The sequence below is a fragment of the Anomaloglossus baeobatrachus genome, chromosome 2 (assembly GCF_048569485.1).
Source record: "Anomaloglossus baeobatrachus isolate aAnoBae1 chromosome 2, aAnoBae1.hap1, whole genome shotgun sequence".
Taxonomy (NCBI): Eukaryota; Metazoa; Chordata; class Amphibia; order Anura; family Aromobatidae; genus Anomaloglossus; species Anomaloglossus baeobatrachus.
The window spans coordinates 442,700,803-442,726,953 of NC_134354.1; positions in this window are offsets into that span (position 1 = coordinate 442,700,803).

The window sequence follows — 26,151 nt, forward strand, 5'->3', positions numbered from 1 at the left end:
GTCTTCCATGTCCATGGACAGTTCGTCCTCCATTTCTTCATGTCCTCCTGCACCTTCCTCAACATCTCGCCTGCTACCATGCGCCCTTGTTGATCCCTGTCCCCCATGCTCCCATGCCTGGCGCCTTGGTGATGATGAACGTCTAGACCTTGGTGATGTTGTTGTCCCTTGCGCATATGAATCCTCCTGTAGTTCATCCCCTTCCTGTTGTCCCACCCCCTGACTCCGAATAGTGTTTAGCGTGTGTTCCAGCATGTAAATGACTGGAATCGTCATGCTGATAATGGCATTGTCAGCGCTAAACATATTCGTCGCCATGTCGAAACTGTGCAGAAGGGTGCATAGGTCCTTGATCTGAGACCACTCCATCAGGGTGATCTGCCCCACCTCTGCATCTCGTTGGCCCAGGCTATACGTCATGACGTATTGCACCAGGGCACGGCGGTGCTGCCACAGTCGCTGTAACATGTGGAGAGTTGAATTCCAGCGTGTCGGCACATCGCATTTCAGGCGATGAACCGGCAGGCCGAAAGACTTCTGGAGCGATGCAAGTCGCTCAGCTGCGGCGCTTGAACGGCGGAAGTGAGCAGACAGTTTTCGTGCCCTGTTCAGAAGGCCATCTAGGCCGGGATACTGTGTTAAAAATTGCTGCACGACAAGGTTCAACACGTGTGCCATACAAGGTACGTGTGTCACCTTGCCCAGGCGAAGGGCCGCACCCAGGTTTGCAGCATTGTCGCACACGGCCTTACCAGGCTGCAGGTTCAGTGGAGACAACCATTTATTAAACTCGGACCGCAGAGCTGACCACAACTCCTCAGCTGTGTGACTCTTATTCCCAAGACATGTCAAGCTAAAGACCGCCTGATGCCGTTGCGCTCTGCTGCCAGCATAGTAATGAGGGGTGCGTGATTCCTTCTGCGCAGTGAGAACGCTGGTGGCCTGACCAGGCAGGCTTGGGGCGGAGGTGGAGGACCCAGATGAGGTGGAGGATGCAGAAGCAGTGGCGGAACTTGGACAGACAGAGGATTGACACACAAGTCGTGGGGACGGCAAAACTTGTGCAGCAGACCCTTCACCATCTATCACCATAGTTACCCAGTGCCCAGTCAGCGACATGTAACGTCCCTGTCCATGCTTACTGGTCCAAGTATCGGTGGTGAAATGCACCCGTTCACACACAGAGTTTCTCAATGAAGCGGTGATGTTGTGTGCGACATGCTGGTGTAGCGCGGGCACACCTTTCTTAGAGAAGTAGTGGCGACTAGGCATCTGGTACTGGGGCACAGCGACAGACATAAGGTCTCTAAAATCCTGTGTGTCCACTAGGCGGAAAGGCAGCATTTCGGTAGCCAACAGCTTACAGAGGGATAGAGTCAACCTCTTAGCTTTGTCATGGGTCGCAGGAAGTGGCCTTTTATTTGACCACATCTGAGGGACAGAGATCTGACTGCTGTGTGTAGACGGTGTTGAGTAGGGTGTCCCTGGAAAAACGCAGGTTTGTGAGGAAAGTGCAGGCGGAGACATGATGTTGCCTTCATCCAAAGTTGGTGCTATCGATGTCTGAGAGAGCTGTACACACTCACTTGTTTCCCCTTCCAAAACAACTGACGACCTACCAAGCAAACTGCCTGTTGCGGTTACAGTGGTGGAAGTTGTGGGTGGAAAAACAGGTGTGACAGCTGTCCCCACAGTCCTAGAAGATGACGAGCGCGCGGATGCACTGGAAGGGGCAGGCGGTGGATGGTTCGCTCCGCTAGGCCGCATTGCAGCACGGTGAGCTTCCCACCGGGCCATATGATATTTATTCATGTGACGATTCATGGAAGAAGTTGTCAAACTGCTGAGGTTTTGACCTCTACTAAGAGAACCATGACAAATTTTACAGATCACATAATTTGGGCGATCTTTTTCTATGTCAAAAAAGGACCAGGCTAGGCAAGGCTTAGAGGCCATGCGACCTGATGATCCACCCCGAATAATGCTCAGAGGCAGAGTGGTGGCTGAGGATGCAGTTGTAGACGTGCTACCAGTACTCCGACTCTGTCCAGGAAGGCGCAAGGTAACTTCGTCGTCGGTTGCATCCTCCTCCACCACCTCTGTTGACCTCCTCGAGTGCCTGACTGTGGGTTGACAGTAGGTGGGATCTAGAACTTCATCATCAATTGTTGTGTTTGCACTCCCCTCCCCCTCTGACCGAGCCTCTTCTTGCCCTGACCGAATATTTAAGTTGTCATCCCAATCGGGTATCTGCGTCTCATCTTGATCAGAATGTTCCTCATTGTCTATAACCACAGGTGTTACAGTTTGTGACAAAGGGTCAACATTATGGTCAGAAACGTGGTCCTCACGGCCTGAATCAGAGTCACAAAGGTTCTGGGCATCACTGCAGACCATTTCCTGTTCTGTACTCACTGTAGCTTGGGAGCAGACCTCTGATTCCCAGGCTATAGTGTGACTGAACAGCTCTGCAGACTCAGCCATCTCAGTTCCACCATACTGTGCAGGGCTGATGGAGACTTCAGAGCTGGGAGAAATCAAGTGGGATTGGGATGACAACTCAGAGGACTGGTGTTTTTTGGATGCGGTACTTGAAGTGGCTGAGAGGGCACTTGTTGGACCACTTGAGATCCATTCAAGCATTTTCCTTTTTTGGCCATCATCTACCTTTTGTTCCTGTTGTTCGTGTCCGTAAAAAAGGGAGCACATCGGATTGTCCACGGTAAGTAGTAGACATCTTACTTTTGCTGGTAGATGGTCTATCTTCAGCAGATGATAATGGAGCTTTGCCACCTTCCCCACGGACAAAACCTTTTTTGCCTTTTCCACCACGCCTCTTCCCCTTTCCACCAGCATCTGTCATTTTGCCACTCATGTTGATTGCGACAAGATTGTGGACTGAAAATGTGGTAGTAAAAATTGAGAGGTGGTGTAGATTGCAGTGGTGATCTAGCTTTATTAACAGCAGAATAATAAAGAATAAATATCCCTGACAATGCAACTACGGCCCTTAAACTGGCAGCAAAAATTGATAGTATAATGGCTTAGTTATAATGAGTTGGAGTGTGCAATGCAGGCAGACGCGCTCTGCAAATGTCTTTGCACTAGTGGGACTATAGCAAAGTCCAATAGCCACTTATAGGATGCCACTAGGTACACTGAGTGTTTGCTAGTATAATGGCTTAGTTATAATGAGTTGGAGTGTGCAATGCAGGCAGACGCGCTCTGCAAATGTCTTTGCACTAGTGGGACTATAGCAAAGTCCAATAGCCACTTATAGGATGCCACTAGGTACACTGAGTGTTTGCTAGTATAATGGCTTAGTTATAATGAGTTGGAGTGTGCAATGCAGGCAGACGCGCTCTGCAAATGTCTTTGCACTAGTGGGACTATAGCAAAGTCAAATAGCCACGTATAGGATGCCACTAGGTACACTGAGTGTTTGCTAGTATAATGGCTTAGTTATAATGAGTTGGAGTGTGCAATGCAGGCAGACGCGCTCTGCAAATGTCTTTGCACTAGTGGGACTATAGCAAAGTCCAATAGCCACGTATAGGATGCCACTAGCTACACTGAGTGTTTGCTAGTATAATGGCTTAGTTATAATGAGTTGGAGTGTGCAATGCAGGCAGACGCGCTCTGCAAATGTCTTTGCACTAGTGGGACTATAGCAAAGTCCAATAGCCACGTATAGGATGCCACTAGGTACACTAAGTGTTAGCTAGTATAATGGCTTAGTTATAATGAGTTGGAGTGTGCAATGCAGGCAGACGCACTCTGCAAATGTCTTTGCACTAGTGGGACTATAGCAAAGTCCAATAGCCACGTATAGGATGCCACTAGGTACACTGAGTGTTAGCTAGTATAATGGCTTAGTTATAATGAGTTGGAGTGTGCAATGCAGGCAGACGCGCTCTGCAAATGTCTTTGCACTAGTGGGACTATAGCAAAGTCCAATAGCCACGTATAGGATGCCACTAGGTACACTGAGTGTTAGCTAGTATAATGGCTTAGTTATAATGAGTTGGAGTGTGCAATGCAGGCAGACGCGCTCTGCAAATGTCTTTGCACTAATGGGACTATAGCAAAGTCAAATAGCCACGTATAGGATGCCACTAGGTACACTGAGTGTTTGCTAGTATAATGGCTTAGTTATAATGAGTTGGAGTGTGCAATGCAGGCAGACGCGCTCTGCAAATGTCTTTGCACTAGTGGGACTATAGCAAAGTCCAATAGCCACTTATAGGATGCCACTAGGTACACTGAGTGTTTGCTAGTATAATGGCTTAGTTATAATGAGTTGGAGTGTGCAATGCAGGCAGACGCGCTCTGCAAATGTCTTTGCACTAGTGGGACTATAGCAAAGTCCAATAGCCACGTATAGGATGCCACTAGGTACACTGAGTGTTAGCTAGTATAATGGCTTAGTTATAATGAGTTGGAGTGTGCAATGCAGGCAGACGCGCTCTGCAAATGTCTTTGCACTAGTGGGACTATAGCAAAGTCCAATAGCCACTTATAGGATGCCACTAGGTACACTGAGTGTTTGCTAGTATAATGGCTTAGTTATAATGAGTTGGAGTGTGCAATGCAGGCAGACGCGCTCTGCAAATGTCTTTGCACTAGTGGGACTATAGCAAAGTCCAATAGCCACGTATAGGATGCCACTAGCTACACTGAGTGTTTGCTAGTATAATGGCTTAGTTATAATGAGTTGGAGTGTGCAATGCAGGCAGACGCGCTCTGCAAATGTCTTTGCACTAGTGGGACTAAAGCAAAGTCCAATAGCCACGTATAGGATGCCACTAGGTACACTGAGTGTTAGCTAGTATAATGGCTTAGTTATAATGAGTTGGCGTGTGCAATGCAGGCAGACGCGCTCTGCAAATGTCTTTGCACTAGTGGGACTATAGCAAAGTCCAATAGCCACGTATAGGATGCCACTAGGTACACTGAGTGTTAGCTAGTATAATGGCTTAGTTAGAATGAGTTGGCGTGTGCAATGCAGGCAGACGCGCTCTGCAAATGTCTTTGCACTAGTGGGACAATAGCAAAGTCCAATAGCCACTTATAGGATGCCACTAGGTACACTGAGTGTTTGCTAGTATAATGGCTTAGTTATAATGAGTTGGAGTGTGCAATGCAGGCAGAGGTGCTGCAAATGTCTTTGCACTAGTGGGACTATAGCAAAGTCCAATAGCCACTTATAGGATGCCACTAGGTACACTGAGTGTTTGCTAGTATAATGGCTTAGTTATAATGAGTTGGAGTGTGCAATGCAGGCAGAGGTGCTGCAAATGTCTTTGCACTAGTGGGACTATAGCAAAGTCCAATAGCCACGTATAGGATGCCACTAGGTACACTGAGTGTTAGCTAGTATAATGGCTTAGTTATAATGAGTTGGCGTGTGCAATGCAGGCAGACGCGCTCTGCAAATGTCTTTGCACTAGTGGGACTATAGCAAAGTCCAATAGCCACGTATAGGATGCCACTAGCTACACTGAGTGTTAGCTAGTATAATGGCTTAGTTATAATGAGTTGGCGTGTGCAATGCAGGCAGACGCGCTCTGCAAATGTCTTTGCACTAGTGGGACTATAGCAAAGTCCAATAGCCACTTATAGGATGCCACTAGGTACACTGAGTGTTTGCTAGTATAATGGCTTAGTTATAATGAGTTGGAGTGTGCAATGCAGGCAGACGCGCTCTGCAAATGTCTTTGCACTAGTGGGACTATAGCAAAGTCCAATAGCCACGTTTAGGATGCCACTAGGTACACTGAGTGTTTGCTAGTATAATGGCTTAGTTATAATGAGTTGGAGTGTGCAATGCAGGCAGACTCGCTCTGCAAATGTCTTTGCACTAGTGGGACTATAGCAAAGTCCAATAGCCACGTATAGGATGCCACTAGCTACACTGAGTGTTTGCTAGTATAATGGCTTAGTTATAATGAGTTGGAGTGTGCAGAGGACAGGAGGGTACAGTGCCAGGATTGTGGGGTCTGGGTAGAGGAATGGAAGCCTGCCTTTCTATTCCCTCCTAATAGGGAAATGCAGGGAGGAAATCCCTGACCTTGGCTACACAGACGCTGTCGCTGTTTTCAGGACCTGTCACCTTAACTCTGACCCTGCCGGTTTGAGCCCTTAAAAGGACTGCTAGAAAGTGCTCTCCCTAAGCTGTCCAGCGCTGTGTATGGAGCGCATACAGCTGTATCAGCGATAGGACAAAGGACGGAGCTGCGACAGTGATGTCTGACACCAAAGACGCAGAAGAGATAATGGCGTCCTGGAGGAAAATGTCCGGTTTTATAATGCAGGGACATGTGACATGGACATCCTATCACACATGCCGTTGCTTCTCTGGCTAAAAGTCCACTTAGCTGTGTGTGTGTCTGGGATTGGCTGACATGCTGGCCCGCCCCACTACACGCGCGCGCTTAGGGAAGGAAGACAAGGAAAAAAAAAAAAAATGGCGATCGCCATTATAGAAACAGCAGTGATCTGAAGGCGCTGTTCACGCACACTATACACTGAAATGTCATAATAGTGTGATTCACAGAGTGACTTACACTATTACAGCAGAAACCAAGCTAGGATTTAGCTGGTTTTTTGCTGCTAGAACCGTTCTCGAACGTTTCTAGAACTATCGAGCTTTTGCAAAAAGCTCGAGTTCTAGTTCGATCTAGAACAGGCACCAAAATCACTCGAGCCGCGAACTGGAGAACCTCGAACCACGAACCGCGCTCAACTCTAGTGAATCTACAATTTTCAGAGTCCTGAAAATAAAGAAAACTCTTTGAATGAGAAGGTGTGTCCAAACGTTTGGTCTGTAATATATATATATAGATAGATAGATATACATATATATATATATATATATAAATCTACACACACATTTGTTACACACAGGATTTGGAGAGTTATGTTTATGGTCTAGAATGTGATATGATTATACTTGAGTAAATGGTGTTTTTTTTCATTCAAGGATAAATGTGAATTGTTGTTCATGAAAAAAAAATAAGACATCCCCTGAAAATAAGCTCTAGTCCATCTTTCGGAGTGAAAATAATGAGTCTTATTCTTGGAGAAACACGCTAATAAACAGTATATAAAAATGACGATTTGTAAAATGATGATAATTACAATCACAGAGATCTGCTCAGGTATCACCGCATGCCAAACAAAAATCACAGAGGCATTGTTTTATATTGGAGACTGGAAAAAAGGTCCTTTACTTATACAGAATATGCATGAATTGTGAGCGGCTGTCGACCCTTGTTGTATTTTTTGCATCTCTCTTGGTCCTATGGATGTACATATGGTATGGCTCCATGCATATCTTGTCTTTGAGGGTCATCCTGGTATAGACTTACATTATATCTATTGGCTTCATGCTATGCTTTCCTGTTCATCGTGAAAAAGTAAAAAATAATACATACACTGTGCACCACACTTCTCTGTGTGACTGGCACCCTATACAAGCCTTATCAATGAGCATTTATAATACTAGGCAAGCACCTCCTTTGAATGGTAGTCGTGAGTGGATGCTTCATCAGTATTTTGCACCTTTAAATAGAGGCCTACTGTATCCTGCAGTGCAATAATATTGTGATCGGTTGCTGGTAAATATGGCTGCCTTTTTTCTGTGATGGTTAGAAAATAGCTTAAAAAGGTTCTCCAAGGTTGTAATAAAATATCCTATATCACATAATTCAAACAGCAGACTGTCCTAGTCACAAGTCATAATGGGCTGGAATCTGAAGAAAAGCAGCTTCCAAGATTTGTGTCTCAAGTGACAGAAACGCTCTGTCATAAGCACACATGCTTCCTTGAGCCGAGGAGAAGGGCCATGACATTAGAAGAAATATATAATCTATATAAACTGCCTGAATATATACTGACTGAAAATATAAACTGACTGAACACAAAGGATATTTCTCCAATCTCAGTCCTCCGTGAGCAGTCAATGAGGATAAGATACCATTCCTGTCAATTGAGACACAAGTCTCGGGACCTGTGTCTAATCTGATAACAACTGTATCATAAGCACACATACTGGAGCTGCTAGAGAAAAGTGTGACAGGAGAAGAAATAAATCTCTCATAGCTGACTGAGCACAAATATTTTTTTTCCTGCAGCCTTAAGGTGGCTTTACACGCTACGAGATCGCTAAAGCGATCTCGTTGGGGTCACGGATTTTGTGACGCACATACGGACGCTTTAGCAATGTCTTTGCATGTGGCACCTATGAACGATTTTGAATCGTCGCAAAAACATTCAAAATTGCTCATCGGTGACATGCCCTCCTCTTCCCAATTATCGTTGCTGCTGCAGTAACGATGTTGTTTGTCGTTTCTGCGGCAGCACACATCGCTATGTGTGACACCGCTGGAACGACAAACATCTCCTTACCTGCGTCCACCAGAAAAGGAGGAAGGAAGGGGGTGGGCGGCATGTTCCGGCCGCTCATCTCCGCCCCTCCGCTTCTATTGGGCGGCGGTTCAGTGACGCTGCTGTGACGTCGCTGTGACGCTGAACGAACCGCCCCCTTAGAAAGGAGGCGGTTCGCTGGTCACAGCGACGTCGCAGAGCAGGTATGTGTGTGTGACGCTGCCATAGCGATAATGTTCGCTATGGCAGCGATCACCACATATCGTTACAACAACGGGGGCGGGTGCTATCGCGCTCGATATCGCTAGCAATTGCTAGCGATGTCGTAGCGTGTAAAGCGGCCTTTAGTCCTCCATGCTCAATCAGTCGAGGAGAAAATATTATTCTCCTGTCACACATTTCTCCTCAGCTCACAGAGATACAGAATGTGTGCTTGTGATACAGCCCCTGTCAGTTGACACACAGGTCTTGAGCAGTGTTTCTTCAGATTTCAGCCCATACTGAAACATGACTAGAATGGGCTGTTATTTGAATCCCTTGATGAGGGCTATTTTATTACTCTTGCAAAATCCCTTTAATCCATTTTGTAAAATCCCTTGTCGTCGAAGTATTCAACTGTAATTTTTTTTAATTTTTGGAGATAGGTTTTAAACAAAACATGCAAACAGCAAAGCATATTAATCTTAGACAAAGGACTGTTTGTGAAAAAAACCGAGGCTTTTCAAATAAGTGCTAGATTCTTATTCTACAGCTACAAGTGATTACATACATTTAATGTTTAACGAAAGTGAAATAATAAAAAGATTTTTTTCTGCGCACAGCAAGAATTTCTTCATGCAATGTCTTGTCATCAAAGTACTGTAATAGTATTTTTAATGGTTCTGTATAATAAAAAGAGCTAGTGAAATGTAAGGCTTAAAAGTCTACATTTTTATACACGCAGTATATGCAGCAATTATAATACTTTGTGTGAAGATTTCTACATTATTCAGCAAGAAAGTAGCCTGACTGAGATACATTTTATCCAAATTTTATATCTATGGGGAACATTTTTTGCCTCTAGTGGATCCGGCATTTGTTAAAACAGACCTAATAAAAACATTATGATAATGAGAAGTTAGGCTGACTTTACATGCTGGGCATGTGCCAATGATGTTTGGTGAGAAAAGTACATTACAAAGCATTCAAAACCCAGTGCACAGGCTGGGAAAAAATGTACTATTTATTTTAATGAAGATATTGCACATTATATGCACTATTTGGCAATGTTTAGGTACAGAATGGCCTTTCATTAACAATACATGGCACTTTAGGAACAATATGGGCCCAGGGTGACACTTTGTAAATTCAGTATGGCGCTCTGTGGATAAAGTATGATACTTGAGAGATACTCTTTGGTACCCTTTGAAAATTATAAATATTATTTGGCTTAATTTTCAGTGTTCTCTAAATGTTGTTTAATGAACAATCCCTATATTTAGGTAGATAGATATATAAATAGATAGATCCATAGATAGATCATAGATAGATAGATAGATAGATTGATTGATAAATAGATCCATAGATAGATAGATAATAGATAGATAGATAGGTTGAGATAAGTATTGAACACGTTACTAATTTTATAAGTAAATATATTTCTAAACATGCTATTGACATGCATTTCGCACCAGATGTTAACAACTGATCCAATCCACACCATACAAGCAAAGAACTCAAAGCATAGATGTCCATAAATAAAGAATAATGATAATAATAATAATGAGAAATGACACAGAAAAAAAGTATTGAACACACGTGCTTAAATTTATTTAAAACTTTGTACAAAAGAAGTGTGTTGGTAAGGACTAGAGTTGAGCGCGGTTCGCGGTTCGAGGTTCTCCAGTTCGCGGCTCGAGTGATTTTGGGGCTCTTCTAGATCGAACTAGAACTCGAGCTTTTTTGCTAAAGCTCGATAGTTCTAGATACGTTCGAGAACGGTTCTAGCAGCAAAAAAAACAGCTAATTCCTAGCTGGCTTTCCGCTGTAATAGTGTAAGTCACTATGTGACTCACACTATTATGACATTTCAGTGTACAGTGTGCGGGAACAGCGCATTCAGATCACTGCTGTATGGATAATGGCGATCGATAGATAGATAGGTTGAGATAAGTATTGAACACGTTACTAATTTTATAAGTAAATATATTTCTAAACATGCTATTGACATGCATTTCGCACCAGATGTTAACAACTGATCCAATCCACACCATACAAGCAAAGAACTCAAAGCATAGATGTCCATAAATAAAGAATAATGATAATAATAATAATGAGAAATGACACAGAAAAAAAGTATTGAACACACGTGCTTAAATTTATTTAAAACTTTGTACAAAAGAAGTGTGTTGGTAAGGACTAGAGTTGAGCGCGGTTCGAGGTTCTCCAGTTCGCGGCTCGAGTGATTTTGGGGCTCTTCTAGATCGAACTAGAACTCGAGCTTTTTTGCTAAAGCTCGATAGTTCTAGATACGTTCGAGAACGGTTCTAGCAGCAAAAAAAACAGCTAATTCCTAGCTGGCTTTCCGCTGTAATAAAGTAAGTCACTATGTGACTCACACTATTATGACATTTCAGTGTACAGTGTGCGGGAACAGCGCATTCAGATCACTGCTGTATGGATAATGGCGATCGCCTTTTTTTTTTTTTTTCCTTGTCTTCCTTCCCTAAGCGCGCGCATGTAGTGGGGCGGGCCAGCATGTCAGCCAATCCCAGACACACACACAGCTAAGTGGACTTTTAGCCAGAGAAGCAACGGCATGTGTGATAGGATGTCCATGTCACATGTCCCTGCATTATAAAACCTGACATTTTCCTCCAGCACGCCATTATCTGCCTTCTGCGTCCTTGGTGTCAGACATCACTGGCGCAGCTCCTATCGCCGATACTGCTGTATACGCTCCATACAGAGCGCTGGACAGCTTAGGGATAGCACTTTCTATCAGTCCTTTTAAGGGCTCATACCGGCAGGGTCAGAGCCATAGGTGACAGAGTTTAAAACAGAGTTTAACAGCTACACAAGATGACAGCGTCTGTGTAGCTAAGGTCAGGGATTTCCTCGCTGCATTTCCCCATTAGGAGGGATAGAAAAGCAGGCTTCCTTTCCTCTACCCAGAGACCCACAAACCTGCCACTGTACCCTCCTGCCCTTTGCACACTCAAACTCATTGTTACAAAGCCATTATACTAGCAAACACTGAGTGAACTTAGTGGCATCCTAAACGTGGCTGTTGGACTTCTGTATCGTCCCACAAGTTCAAAGATATTTGCAGCACGTCTGCCTGCATTGCACACTCAAACTCATTGTTACTAAGCCATTACACTAGCAAACACTGAGTGAACTTAGTGGCATCCTAAACGTGGCTGTTGGACTTCTGTATCGTCCCACAAGTGCAAAGATATTTGCAGCACCTCTGCCTGCATTGCACACTCCAACTCATTGTTACTAAGCCATTATACTAGCAAACACTGAGTGAACTTAGTGGCATCATAAAAGTGGCTGTTGGACTAATATATCGTCCCACAAGTGCAAAGATATTTGCAGCACCTCTGCCTGCATTGCACACTCAAACTCATTGTTACTAAGCCATTATACTAGCAAACACTCAGTGAACTTAGTGGCATCCTAAACGTGGCTGTTGGACTTCTGTATAGTCCCACATGTGCAAAGATATTTGCAGCACGTCTGCCTGCATTGCACACTCAAACTCATTGTTACTAAGCCATTATACTAGCAAACACTGAGTGAACCTAGTGGCATCCTAAACGTGGCTGTTGGACTGCTGTATTGCCCCAGTAGTGCAAAGATATTTGCAGCCCGTCTGCCTGCATTGCACACTCCAACTCATTGTTACTAAGCCATTATACTAGCAAACACTGAGTGAACTTAGTGGCATCATAAAAGTGGCTGTTGGACTTCTGTATCGTCCCACAAGTACAAATATATTTGCAGCACCTCTGCCTGCATTGCACACTCCAACTCATTGTTACTAAGCCATTATACTAGCAAACACTGAGTGAACTTAGTGGCATCCTAAACGTGGCTATTGGACTTCTGTATAGTCCCACTAGTGCAAAGATATTTGCAGCACGTCTGCCTGCATTTCACACTCCAACTCATTGTTACTAAGCCATTATACTAGCAATTTATGCTGCCAGTTTAAGGGCCGTAGTTGCATTGTCAGGGATAATTATTCTTTATTATTCTGCTGTTAATAAAGCTAGACCACCGCTGCAATCTACACCACCTCTCAATTTTTACTACCACATTTTAAGTGCACAATCTTGTCGCAATCAACATGAGTGGCAAAATGACAGATGCCGGTGGAAAGGGGAAGAGGCGTGTTGGAAAAGGAAAAAAAGGGTTTGTCCGTGGGGAAGGTGGCAAAGCTCCATTAACATCTGCTGAAGATAGACCATCTACCAGCAAAAGTAAGATGTCTACTACTTACCGTGGACAATCCGATGTGCTCCCTTTTTTACGGACACGAACAACAGGAACAAAGGTAGATGATGGCCAAAAAAGGAAAATGCTTGAATGGATCTCAAGTGGTCCAACAAGTGCCCTCTCAGACACCTCAACTACCGCATCCAAAAAACACCAGTCCTCTGAGTTGTCATCCCAATCAAACTTGCTTTCTCCCAGCTCTGAAGTCTCCATCAGCGCTGCACAGTATGGTGGAAGTGAGATGGCTGAGTCTGCAGAGCTGTTCAGTCACACTATAGCCTGAGAATCAGAGGTCTGCTCCCAAGCTACATTGAGTACAGACCAGGAAATGGTCTGCAGTGATGCCCAGAACCTTTGTGACTCTGAGTCAGGCCGTGAGGACCAAGTTTCTGAGCATAATGTTGACCCTTTGTCACAAACTGTAACACCTGTGGTTATAGACAATGAGGAACATACTGATGACGATGAGACGCAGATACCAGATTGGGATGACAACTTAAATATTCGGTCAGGGCAAGAAGAGGCTCGGTCTGAGGGTGAGGGGAGTGCAAACACAACAATTGATGAGGAAGTTCTAGATCCCACCTACTGTCAACCCACAGTCAGGCACTCGAGGAGGTCAACAGAGGCGGTGGAGGAGGATGCAACTGACGACGAAGTTACCTTGCACCTTCCTGGACAGAGTCGGAGCACTGGTAGCACGTCTACAACTGCATCATCAGCCACCACTCTGCCTCTGAGCACTAGTCGGGGGGGCTCAGCAGGTCGCATGCCCTCTAAGCCTTGCCTAGCCTGGTCCTTTTTTGACATAGAAAAAGATCGCCCAAATTATGTGATGTGTAAAATTTGTCGTGATTCTGTTAGTAGAGGCCAAAACCTCAGCAGTTTGACAACTTCTTCCATGAATCGTCACATGAATAAATATCATAGGTCCCAGTGGGAAGCTCACCGTGCTGCAATGCGGCCTAGCGGAGCGAACCATCCACCGCCTGCCCCTTCCAGTGCATCCGCGCGCTCTTCATCTTCTAGGACTGTGGGGACAGCTGTCACACCTGGTTTTCCACGCACAACTTCCACCACTGTAACCGCAACAGGCAGTTTGCTTGGTAGGTCGTCAGTTGGTTTGGAAGGGGAAACAAGTGCGTGTGCACAGCTCTCTCAGACATCGAAAGCACCAACGTTGGATGAAGGCAACATCATGTCTCCGACTGCACTTTCCTCACAAACCTGCATTTTTCCAGGGACACCCTACTCAACACCGTCTACACACAGCAGCCAGATCTCTGTCCCTCAGATGTGGACAAATAAAAGGCCATTTCCTGCGACCCATGACAAAGCTAAGAGGTTGACTTTATCCCTCTGTAAGCTCTTGGCTACCGAAATGCTGCCTTTCCGCCTGGTGGACACACAGGATTTTAGAGACCTTATGTCTGTCGCTGTGCCCCAGTACCAGATGCCCAGTCGCCACTACTTCTCTAAGAAAGGTGTGCCCGCGCTACACCAGCATGTCGCACACAACATCACCGCTTCCTTGAGAAACTCTGTGTGTGAACGGGTGCATTTTACCACTAATACTTGGACCAGTAAGCATGGACAGGGACGTTACATGTCACTGACTGGGCACTGGGTAACTATGGTGATAGATGGTGAAGGGTCTGCTGCACAAGTCTTGCCGTCCCCACGACTTGTGTGTCAATCTTCTGTCTGTCCAAGTTCCGCCACTGCTTCTGCCTCCTCCACCTCATCTGGGTCCTCCACCTCCGCCCCAAGCCTGCCTGGTCGGCCACCAGCATTCTCACTGCGCAGAAGGAATCACGCACCCCTCATTACTATGCTGGCAGCAGAGCGCAACGTCATCAGGCGGTCTTTAGCTTGACATGTCTTGGGAATAAGAGTCACACAGCTGAGGAGTTGTGGTCAGCTCTGCGGTCCGAGTTTAATAAATGGTTGTCTCCACTCAACCTGCAACCTGGTAAGGCCGTGTGCGACAATGCTGCAAACCTGGGTGCGGCCCTTCGCCTGGGCAAGCTGACACACGTACCTTGTATGGCTCACGTGTTGAACCTTGTTGTCCAGCAATTTTTAACACACTATCCCAGCCTAGATGGCCTTCTGACCAGGGCACGAAAACTGTCTGCTCACTTCCACCGTTCAAGCGCCGCAGCTGAGCGACTTGCATCGCTCCAGAAGCCTTTCGGCCTGCCGGTTCATCGCCTGAAATGCGATGTGCCGACACGCTGGAATTCGACTCTCCAAATGTTACAGCGACTGTGGCAGCACCGCCGAGCCCTGGTGCAATACATCATGACGTAAAGCCTGGGCCAACGAGATGCAGAGGTGGGGCAGATCACCCTAATGGAGTGGTCTCAGATCAAGGACCTATGCACCCTTCTGCACAGTTTCGACATGGCGACGAATATGTTTAGCGCTGACAATGCCATTATCAGCATGACAATTCCAGTCATTTACATGCTGGAGCACACGCTAAACACTATTCGGAGTCAGGGGGTGGGACAACAGGAAGGGGAGGAACTACAGGAGGATTCATATGTGCAAGAGACAACAACATCACCAAGGTCCAGACGTTCATCATCACCAAGGCGGCAGGCATGGGACCATGGGGGACAGGGATCAACAAGGGCGTATGGTAGCAGGCGAAATGTTGAGGAAGGTGCAGGAGAACATGAAGAAATGGAGGACGAACTGTCCATGGACATGGAAGACTCAGCGGATGAGGGAGACCTTGGTCAAATTTCAGTTGAAAGAGGTTGGGGGGAGATGTCAGAGGAAGAAAGAACGGTTAGCACCTCTATGCCACAAACACAGCGTGGACTTGGTCCGCATGGCTGAGCAAGACACATGAGTGCTTTCTTGCTGCACTACCTCCAACATGACCCTCGTATTGTCAAAATTAGAAGTGATGATGACTACTGGCTTGCCACACTATTAGATCCCCAGTACAAGTCCAAATTTTGTGACATAATTCCAGCCATAGAAAGGGACGCACGTATGCAGGAGTATCAGCAGAAGCTGTTACTCGATCTTAGCTCGGCTTTTCCACCAAACAACCGTGCAGGTGCAGGGAGTGAATCTCCCAGTTGTAACTTGACAAACATGGGACGGTCTCGTCATCTTCAACAGTCTACCCTTACCAGTAGAACTGTATCTGGTGCTGGTAACAGCAATTTTATGGAATCTTTTCATAATTTTTTTAGACCCTCCTTTGCAAGGCCAACAGAGACAACAAGTCTAACACATAGTCAATGGCTGGAGAGGATGATACAGGAGTATCTCCAAATGAACATCGATGCTCATTTTGGGCTTCAAATCTTGAAAAATGGCCAGAGCTCTCCACTTACGCCTTGGAGATTTTGTCGTGTCTAGCTGCCAGCGTTGTCTCTGAACGTGTCTTCAGTGCTGCTGGGTGTGTGCTGACATATAAGCGCACGCGTCTGTCCAGTGACAATGTGGACAGACTAACGTTCATCAAAATGAACAAGTCATGGATCCACAAGGAATTTACTACCCCTGTGTCATCCTGGGGAGAGTAAATGCTTGTGGATTTGGAATGTGCTTGATGCAAATCAAAACATCCTGTTTGCAACTAGGGCACAAGTGCTGCCACTGATGGGGTGTCTGTGTGGCCCAATTTTTTGAAAAAAGGGAGACTCCGCTTGGAGTAACCCTTGCTTACATTGTTTTTTAAAAGGAGCCAAGATGAAGAAGTCATGGTTCAGCAAAGACTTTGCTACCTAAGCGTGGCAGCTTCCATTGAAACAATAAATCAGCAAGGCACTTGATACTAATATAAAAACAGGGTTTCTTTTTCAACTCCAATGTTTATCGGGGGGTACTTACCCATCCTCTAATAAGTCCCTTGCTTTCTTTATAATCCTGCATGTATGCATGTGTGTGTTTATACTTGCATAAACGTATGCATAAGTATGTGTGTGTGTGTGTATATATATATATATATATATATATATATATATATATATATATGCACAACAAATTTCATTTTGCTTCCTCAAATTTCATATGCATGGATATAATGTTTTTATTTTAGGATATACATACATTCATTTTTATTCTGTCCTTCATGCATTTTTTTCACTAGTTTGTGTTTATTTATTTTTTGATATCTCTGTCTTTACATCACATTGTGATTTCATTGTGTTTTTCTCCCCATAATTTTAAACGAGTGCATATCTTGTGAATGTTTGTTCTTAATTAGCACCTATGACGCCCCTTTTTTGCACATGTCTTAAATATTTCATTCTGGAGATACCAAAGAATCCATGACTAAGACCGCAAGGTTGAAACGCGTAGGATAAGTCTCGTGATTTTCACTGTGTGTCCCCATGCTCCTTTTGCGTGTTGCATCCTGCTTTTAATGGATTTAATAAAATTCCCAGTTTTATCCTAATCTCGCCGTCTTCCGATGCTGGATATTTTTCACTCCGCTTGGAGTAACCCTTACTTACATTGTTTTTAAAAATGATCCAAGATGAACAGAGCTGGGATCAGGAAAGACTTTGCTACCTACCCCGGTGTCATCCTGGGGACAGTTAATTATGGCGTATTTTTGAATGTGCTTGATGCAAATCAAAACATCCTGTTTGCAACTAGGGCACAAGTGCTGCCACTGATGGGGTGTCTGTGTGGCCCAATTTTTTGAAAAAAGGGAGACTCCGCTTGGAGTAACCCTTGCTTGCTGTGTTTTTTAAAAATGATCCAAGATGAACAGAGCTGGGATCAGGAAAGACTTTGCTACCTACCCCGGTGTCATCCTGGGGACGGTTAATTATAGCGTATTTTTGAATGTGCTTGATGCAAATCTAGCTGTGAAGTGTACAACTAGGGCACAAGTGCTGCCACTGAATGGGTGGGTGTGTGTGGGGCACAATTTTTGGAAAAAAAGGGAGACTCCGCTTGGAGTAACCCTTACTTACATTGTTTTTAAAAATGATCCAAGATGAACAGAGCTGGGATCAGGAAAGACTTTGCTACCTACCCCGGTGTCATCCTGGGGATGGTTAATTATGGCGTATTTTTGAATGTGCTTGATGCAAATCTAGCTGTGAAGTGTACAACTAGGGCACAAGTGCTGCCACTGAATGGGTGGGTGTGTGTGGGGCACAATTTTTGGAAAAAAAGGGAGACTCCGCTTGGAGTAACCCTTACTTAGATTGTTTTTAAAAATGATCCAAGATGAACAGAGCTGGGATCAGGAAAGACTTTGCTACCTACCCCGGTGTCATCCTGGGGACGGTTAATTATGGCGTATTTTTGAATGTGCTTGATGCAAATCTAGCTGTGAAGTGTACAACTGGGACACAACTGCTGCCACTGAAGGGGTGGGTGTGTGTGTGGCCCAATTTTTGGAAAAAAGGGAGACTCCGCTTGGAGTAACCCTTGCTTACATTGTTTTTTAAAAGGAGCCAAGATGAACAAGTCATGGTTCAGCAAAGACTTTGCTACCTACCCCGGTGTCATCCTGGGGACGGTTAAGAATGGCGTATTTTTGAATGTGCTTGATGCAAATCAAAACATCCTGTTTGCAACTAGGGCACAAGTGCTGCCACAGATGGGGTGTCTGTGTGGCCCAATTTTTTGAAAAAAGGGAGACTCCGCTTGGAGTAACCCTTACTTACATTGTTTATAAAAATGATCCAAGATGAACAGAGCTGGGATCAGGAAAGACTTTGCTACCTACCCCGGTGTCATCCTGGGGACAGTTAATTATGGCGTATTTTTGAATGTGCTTGATGCAAATCAAAACATCCTGTTTTCAACTAGGGCACAAGTGCTGCCACTGATGGGGTGTCTGTGTGGCCCAATTTTTTGAAAAAAGGGAGACTCCGCTTGGAGTAACCCTTGCTTGCTGTGTTTTTAAAAATGATCCAAGATGAACAGAGCTGGGATCAGGAAAGACTTTTCTACCTACCCCGGTGTCATCCTGGGGACGGTTAATTATGGCGTATTTTTGAATGTGCTTGATGCAAATCTAGCTGTGAAGTGTACAACTAGGGCACAAGTGCTGCCACTGAATGGGTGGGTGTGTGTGGGGCACAATTTTTGGAAAAAAAGGGAGACTCCGCTTGGAGTAACCCTTACTTACATTGTTTTTAAAAATGATCCAAGATGAACAGAGCTGGGATCAGGAAAGACTTTGCTACCGACCCCGGTGTCATCCTGGGGACGATTAATTATGGCGTATTTTTCAATGTGCTTGATACAAATCTAGCTGTGAAGTGTACAACTAGGGCACAAGTGCTGCCACTGAATGGGTGGGTGTGTGTGGGGCACAATTTTTGGAAAAAAAGGGAGACTCCGCTTGGAGTAACCCTTACTTACATTGTTTTTAAAAATGATCCAAGATGAACAGAGCTGGGATCAGGATAGACTTTGCTACCTACCCCGGTGTCATCCTGGGGACGGTTAATTATGGCGTATTTTTGAATGTGCTTGATGCAAATCTAGCTGTGAAGTGTACAACTGGGACACAACTGCTGCCACTGAAGGGGTGGGTGTATGTGTGGCCCAATTTTTGGAAAAAAGGGAGACTCCGCTTGGAGTAACCCTTGCTTACATTGTTTTTTAAAAGGAGCCAAGATGAATAAGTCATGGTTCAGCAAAGACTTTGCTACCTACCCCAGTGTCATCCTGGGGACGGTTAAGAATGGCGTATTTTTGAATGTGCTTGATGCAAATCAAAACATCCTGTTTGCAACTAGGGCACAAGTGCTGCCACTGATGGGGTGTCTGTGTGGCCCAATTTTTTGAAAAAAGGGAGACTCCGCTTGGAGTAACCCTTACTTACATTGTTTTTAAAAATGATCCAAGATGAACAGAGCTGGGATTAGGAAAGACTTTGCTACCTACCCCGGTGTCATCCTGGGGACAGTTAATTATGGCGTATTTTTGAATGTGCTTGATGCAAATCAAAACATCCTGTTTGCAACTATGGCACAAGTGCTGCCACTGATGGGGTGTCTGTGTGGCCCAATTTCTTGAAAAAAGGGAGACTCCGCTTGGAGTAACCCTTACTTACATTGTTTTTAAAAATGATCCAAGATGAACAGAGCTGGGATCAGGAAAGACTTTGCTACCTACCCCGGTGTCATCCTGGGGACGGTTAATTATGGCGTATTTTTGAATGTGCTTGATGCAAATCTAGCTGTGAAGTGTACAACTAGGGCACAAGTGCTGCCACTGAATGGGTGGGTGTGTGTGGGGCCCAATTTTTGGAAAAAAAGGGAGACTCCGCTTGGAGTAACCCTTACTTAGATTGTTTTTAAAAATGATCCAAGATGAACAGAGCTGGGATCAGGAAAGACTTTGCTACCTACCCCGGTGTCATCCTGGGGACGGTTAATTATGGCGTATTTTTGAATGTGCTTGATGCAAATCTAGCTGTGAAGTGTACAACTGGGACACAACTGCTGCCACTGAAGGGGTAGGTGTATGTGTGGCCCAATTTTTGGAAAAAAGGGAGACTCCGCTTGGAGTAACCCTTGCTTACATTGTTTTTTAAAAGGAGCCAAGATGAACAAGTCATGGTTCAGCAAAGACTTTGCTACCTACCCCAGTGTCATCCTGGGGACGGTTAAGAATGGCGTATTTTTGAATGTGCTTGATGCAAATCAAAACATCCTGTTTGCAACTAGGGCACAAGTGCTGCCACTGATGGGGTGTCTGTGTGGCCCAATTTTTTGAAAAAAGGGAGACTCCGCTTGGAGTAACCCTTACTTACATTGTTTTTAAAAATGATCCAAGATGAACAGAGCTGGGATCAGGAAAGACTTTGCTACCGACCCCGGTGTCATCCTGGGGACAGTTAATTATGGCGTATTTTTGAATGTGCTTGATGCAAATCAAAACATCCTGTTTGCAACTATGGCACAAGTGCTGCCACTGATGGGGTGTCTGTGTGGCCCAATTTCTTGAAAAAAGGGAGACTCCGCTTGGAGTAACCCTTGCTTGCTGTGTTTTTAAAAATGATCCAAGATGAACAGAGCTGGGATCAGGAAAGACTTTGCTACCTACCCCGGTGTCATCCTGGGGACGGTTAATTATGGCGTATTTTTGAATGTGCTTGATGCAAATCTAGCTGTGAAGTGTACAACTAGGGCACAAGTGCTGCCACTGAATGGGTGGGTGTGTGTGGGGCACAATTTTTGGAAAAAAAGGGAGACTCCACTTGGAGTAACCCTTACTTACATTGTTTTTAAAAAGGAGCCAAGATGAACAAGTCATGGTTCAGCAAAGACTTTGCTACCTACTCCGGTGTCATCCTGGGGACGGTTAAGAATGGCGCATTTTTGAATGTGCTTGATGCAAATCTAGCTGTGAAGTGTACAACTGGGGCACAAGTGCTGCCACTGAAGGGGTGGGTGTCTGAGTGGCCCAATTTTTGGAAAAAGGGAGACTGCTTGGAGTCACCTTGCGGTGTTTTACATGATTTTAGAAGGGCGTGCCATGCCTATATCTGTGTCTCGTCCTCTTTTTCCTCGTTACGCTCTTTTGTTTTCGCATGAGAATTTGTTCTTGTCACTTTCCCATGTGTTTGTGTTGTGTTGTGAGTTGTTTGTCACCTTTTGGACACCTTTGAGGGTGTTTTCTAGGTGTTTTTATGTGTTTGTGATTGCCTGCCATTGTTTCCTATGCGGTTCGAGTTCGGTTCGTCGAACGTTCGACGAACCGAACTCGAACGGGACCTCCGTTCGGCGAACCGACCTCGAGCCGAACCGCGACCGGTTTGCTCATCTCTAGTAAGGACAGCTTCAAGATGTGTCTTGTGTGGAGAGACTAATAGCCCGCATTACTTGAGTGTGATTTTGGCCCATTCTTGCACATAAATAATCTTCAAATCCTGAAGGTTCCGTTGGCTCCATCTATGAACTCTGAGCTTTAATTCCTTCCATAATTTTTTATTGGGTTCAGTGCAGTTGATTGGCTGGGCCAATATTAGAGCTTTATTTTCTTTCTCTCAAACCTGAGAGTTTCCTTCTGTGTTTGGGATTGTCTTGCAGAAATCTCCACCCTCTTTTCACCTTTATCATCCTGATAGATGGCAGCACATTTTTTTAACCCCTTAACGACCGCGGGCGGTAAAATTATGTCCTAGCAGTCATAGGGTTAATCTCCCGCTGCAGCAGCAGTGGGAGATTATCGCACATCTCAGCTGATTTATACAACTGAGATGTGTGCCTGCTAGGCACGAGCGAAATCGTTATCCGCCTGTGCCATTTAACCCCTTAAATGGCGCTGTCAATAAGTGACAGCGCCATTATAATCGCGAGTGCGGTGAACGTTTACATACCACCGATACCAGAAGTCACGTGACGTGATCACGTGACTTCCGGTGGTTGTCATGGTAGCACATGGTCAAGTGATGACTCCTGTATGTTACACGATCACTATTGCTGGTCAGGAGGTAGAGCAGGTGGAGAGTTACAAATATTTGGGGGTCCACCTGGATAGCAAACTGGACTGGAGATGCCACTCAGAGATGGTCTACAAGAAGGGGATGAGCAAATTGTATTTCCTTAGGAAACTGAGGTCTTTTAATGTGTGCAGCAAAATGTTAGAAATGTTCTACCAGTCTGTAGTGGCAAGTGCCATCTTTTTTGCACTCATATGCTGGGGTGGTAGTGTGCGGGTCTCTGATGCTAATAAGCTGAATAAGCTTATCAAGAAGGCAAGCTCTGCTGTTGGCTGCAATCTGCACTCTTTTGAGGAGGTAGTGGAGAGAAGAACTCTGAAAAAGTGTATGGTGATTATGAATAATAATGCACATCCCTTATATGAGCTATTCATGAGACAGAAGAGCACCTTCAGTAACCGGCTAATCCTTCTGAGATGTCAGAAGGAAAAATATAGGAAATCATTTGTGCCAACTGCTATGGGAATGTACAACAATAACATTAGTGTTAAATCATCAAGGTGAATGTCTACTTTATTTTATCTACTTTCAGTTCACCCCTGTGTATGTCCTAATCTAATGTATAATGTTCTTCTGTAAACTCTACTGTCTTGTCAATTATGTAATTCATGTTATGATTTAAGTTGTGCTGCTGTGATACTATAATTTCCCACGGGATCAATAAAGTGTATCGTATCGTATCGTATCGTACTGTTTCACGCGGTCCAGAGCTGGGTGAGACAGAAAATGAGCATATCTGCTGTTAGTAAAAAAATGTGAATATAAAATGCGCATATAGGGTCTTACCAGGATAACAACAGTAAGGGTTAATGAAACCACTCACCTGAGGTGGTTGTGTGACACACAACCAGTATTAAAGCATGTATCAGCTGCTGCAGACTCCATGTGCCAAAGGGAGAAGTAAGAAAAAAACAAGGATAAAAAGTGGAAAAACGTCTGAGCTGCTGTACCAATAAAGAGTTAAGCGGGCTTTACACGCAACAACATCACTAACGAGATGTCGTTGGGGTCACGGAATTTGTGACGCACATCCGGCCTCGTTAGTGACGACGTTGCGTGTGAAACGCACGAACGACCGTTAATGATCAAAATGACTCACCTAATCGTTGATCTTTGACACATCGTTCTAATCCCAAATGTCGTTGCTGTTGCAGGACGCAGGTTGTTCGTCGTTCCTCCGGCAGCACACATCGCTATGTGTGACACCGCAGAAACGAGGAACATCACCGTACCTGCGGCCGCCCACAATGAGGAAGGAAGGAGGTGGGCGGGATGTTCGGCCCTCTCATCTCCGCCCCTCCGCTTCTATCGGGCGGCTGCTTAGTGATGCCGCTGTGATGCCGAACGAACCGCTCCCTTAGAAAGGAGGCGGTTCGTCGGCCACAGCGACGTCGCTAGGCAGGTAAGTACGTGTGACGGGTGTTAGCGATGTTGTGTGCCATGGGCAGCGATTTGCCCGTGATGCACAACCGACGGGGGCGGGTCCTTTCACCAGCGACATCGCTAGCAATGTCGCTGTGTGTAAAGTGACCTTTAGTTCCAAATAAGAGCAATGCAGGGTGGTTTATTCTTTGCGTTTCGGAGATAACCCCTCTCCTTCATCAGCAAATCCACCAAAAAAAGATTTTTGGTGGATTTCCTGATGAAGGAGAGGGGTTATCTCCGAAACTCATAGAATAAACACCCCTGCATTGCTCTTATTTGGAACTAGCTCTTAATTGGCACAGCAGCGTGAATGTTTTTTCACTTTTTATCCTTGGTTTTTTCTTACTTCCGCCTTTGGCACACGGAGTCTGCAGCAGCTGATACATGCTTTAATACTGGTTGTAGCTGTGATCTGGAGATATGGCTGAGCGATCAGACAGCTAATCCATATAGATTAAAAAAAAAGTATTAAAAAACTAAAAAAATAAAAAACCCTAAAAGTTCAAATCACCCCCCATTCGCCCCATTGAAAATTAAAGGGTTAAAAAATAAAAAATATACATATATTTGGTACCACCGAGTTCAGAAATGCAGGATCTATTAAAATATAAAATCAATTCATCTGATCGGTAAACGGCGTAGTGGCAAAAAATTACGTTTTTTGGTCACCACAAATTTTGCGCTAAATGCAATAACAGACGATCAAAATGTAGCATCTGTGCAAAAATGGTTCCATTGAAAATGTCATCTCGGGACGCAAGAAATAAGCCATCACTGAGCCATATATCCCAAAAAATGAGAACACTACGGGTCACGGAATATGGCGTAAAACGTACGACACTTTTTTCGGACAAACTTCTGATTTTTTTTTAACCCCTTAGATAAAAGTAAACCTATACATATTTGGTGTCTACGAACTCGCATCGACCTCAGGCATCACACTGATATATCAGTTCTACCATATAGTGAACACAGTGAATAAAATATCTCTAAAATCATGGTACTACCGCACTTTTTTTGCAATTTTTTCGCATTTGGACATTTTGTTGCCATTTTCCAGTACACTATATGGTAAAATTCATGGTGTCATTTAAAAGTTCAGCTCGTTCCACAAAAACAAGCCTTTATATGACCATATTAACTGAAAAATAAAAACGTTACGTCTCTCAGAAGAAGAATGGCAAAAAAAAAACGTAAAGCGCAAAATTGGCTGGTCGTTAAGGGGTTCAGAATGTCTCTGTACATTTGTCTATTCATCCTTTCTTCAATTATATGAAGCTTGCCAGTGCCACATTCTGTATATATATATAAAAAAAAAAACCCTCTAAACTTTACTGTTGGTATGGTGTTTTGGGATGATATGCAGTGCCTTTTAGCCTCCAAACATGAAGTGCATTATGGCAGCTAAAAATCCAAAGAGTTTAATTTTGATCTCATCTGGCCAAACAAAATTCTGCAAGGATTTCACAAGCTTGCCTAAATGTTGCTGAGCAAACTTTTACATGCACTGAACATCTTTCTGTTCAGCAATGGAGTATTGCATGGTGAGCTTGCATAAAGACCATGGAAGTTGACTGCATTACTTATTGATTTCTTTCAAACAATTGAACCTGCTTATTGCAGGTCTTTCTGTGGATTGCTACAGGTGGATCTTGGATAACTCTGCTGATAATTATTTTCACTCCTCTGCCTGAAATCTTGTGGGAACCACCTGATCATGACTGGTTTATGGGGAAATTATGTTCTTTTTCCTTGCAGGTTATGGCCCCAAGAGTGCTCATTTGTTTCTTCAGTAGTTTAAAAATTCTTCTGTACCCAAAGTCATCAGTATGTTGTGCAACAATAAAGTCTGGAGACAGCTCACTGGTTTTACCCATCAAGAGATGTTTCTTGTGTGGCACCTTGGTAGGCCACAGGTTAAACCAGCTATTATTTTTCACAAATTGGCAGGATTTTTTTCTAGTGATAGAGATAGATTTCAGTTGGTGTCGTGGCTTTTTACACCTCTCTTTCTTCATGTGTTCAATATGTTTTCCTGTGTCATTTTTCATTATTGCAAATAACTCAATTTATAGACATCTGTGGTTTGATTTCTTTGCCTGTGTGAATTGGATGGGTTGGTACCGACATCTGGTGAGAAATTCATGTCAAAATATATTTACTTAGAAAATTGGTGACATGCTTAACCCCTTCACGACCTTGAATGTATATATACTTTCAAGGTCGTCCCCCTCCGTGCTCTAATAGGCGTAGGTAGATCAGCGACCACTGCTAATCAAATAGATTGCGCTGTCAATATCTGACAACACGATTTAAATGGCTGCGGCGGGGATTGCTTCGCTCCCCTCTGCCATCAGTGGCCCCGTGACGCAATCATGGGGCACCATGGTGTTGTCATGATAGCG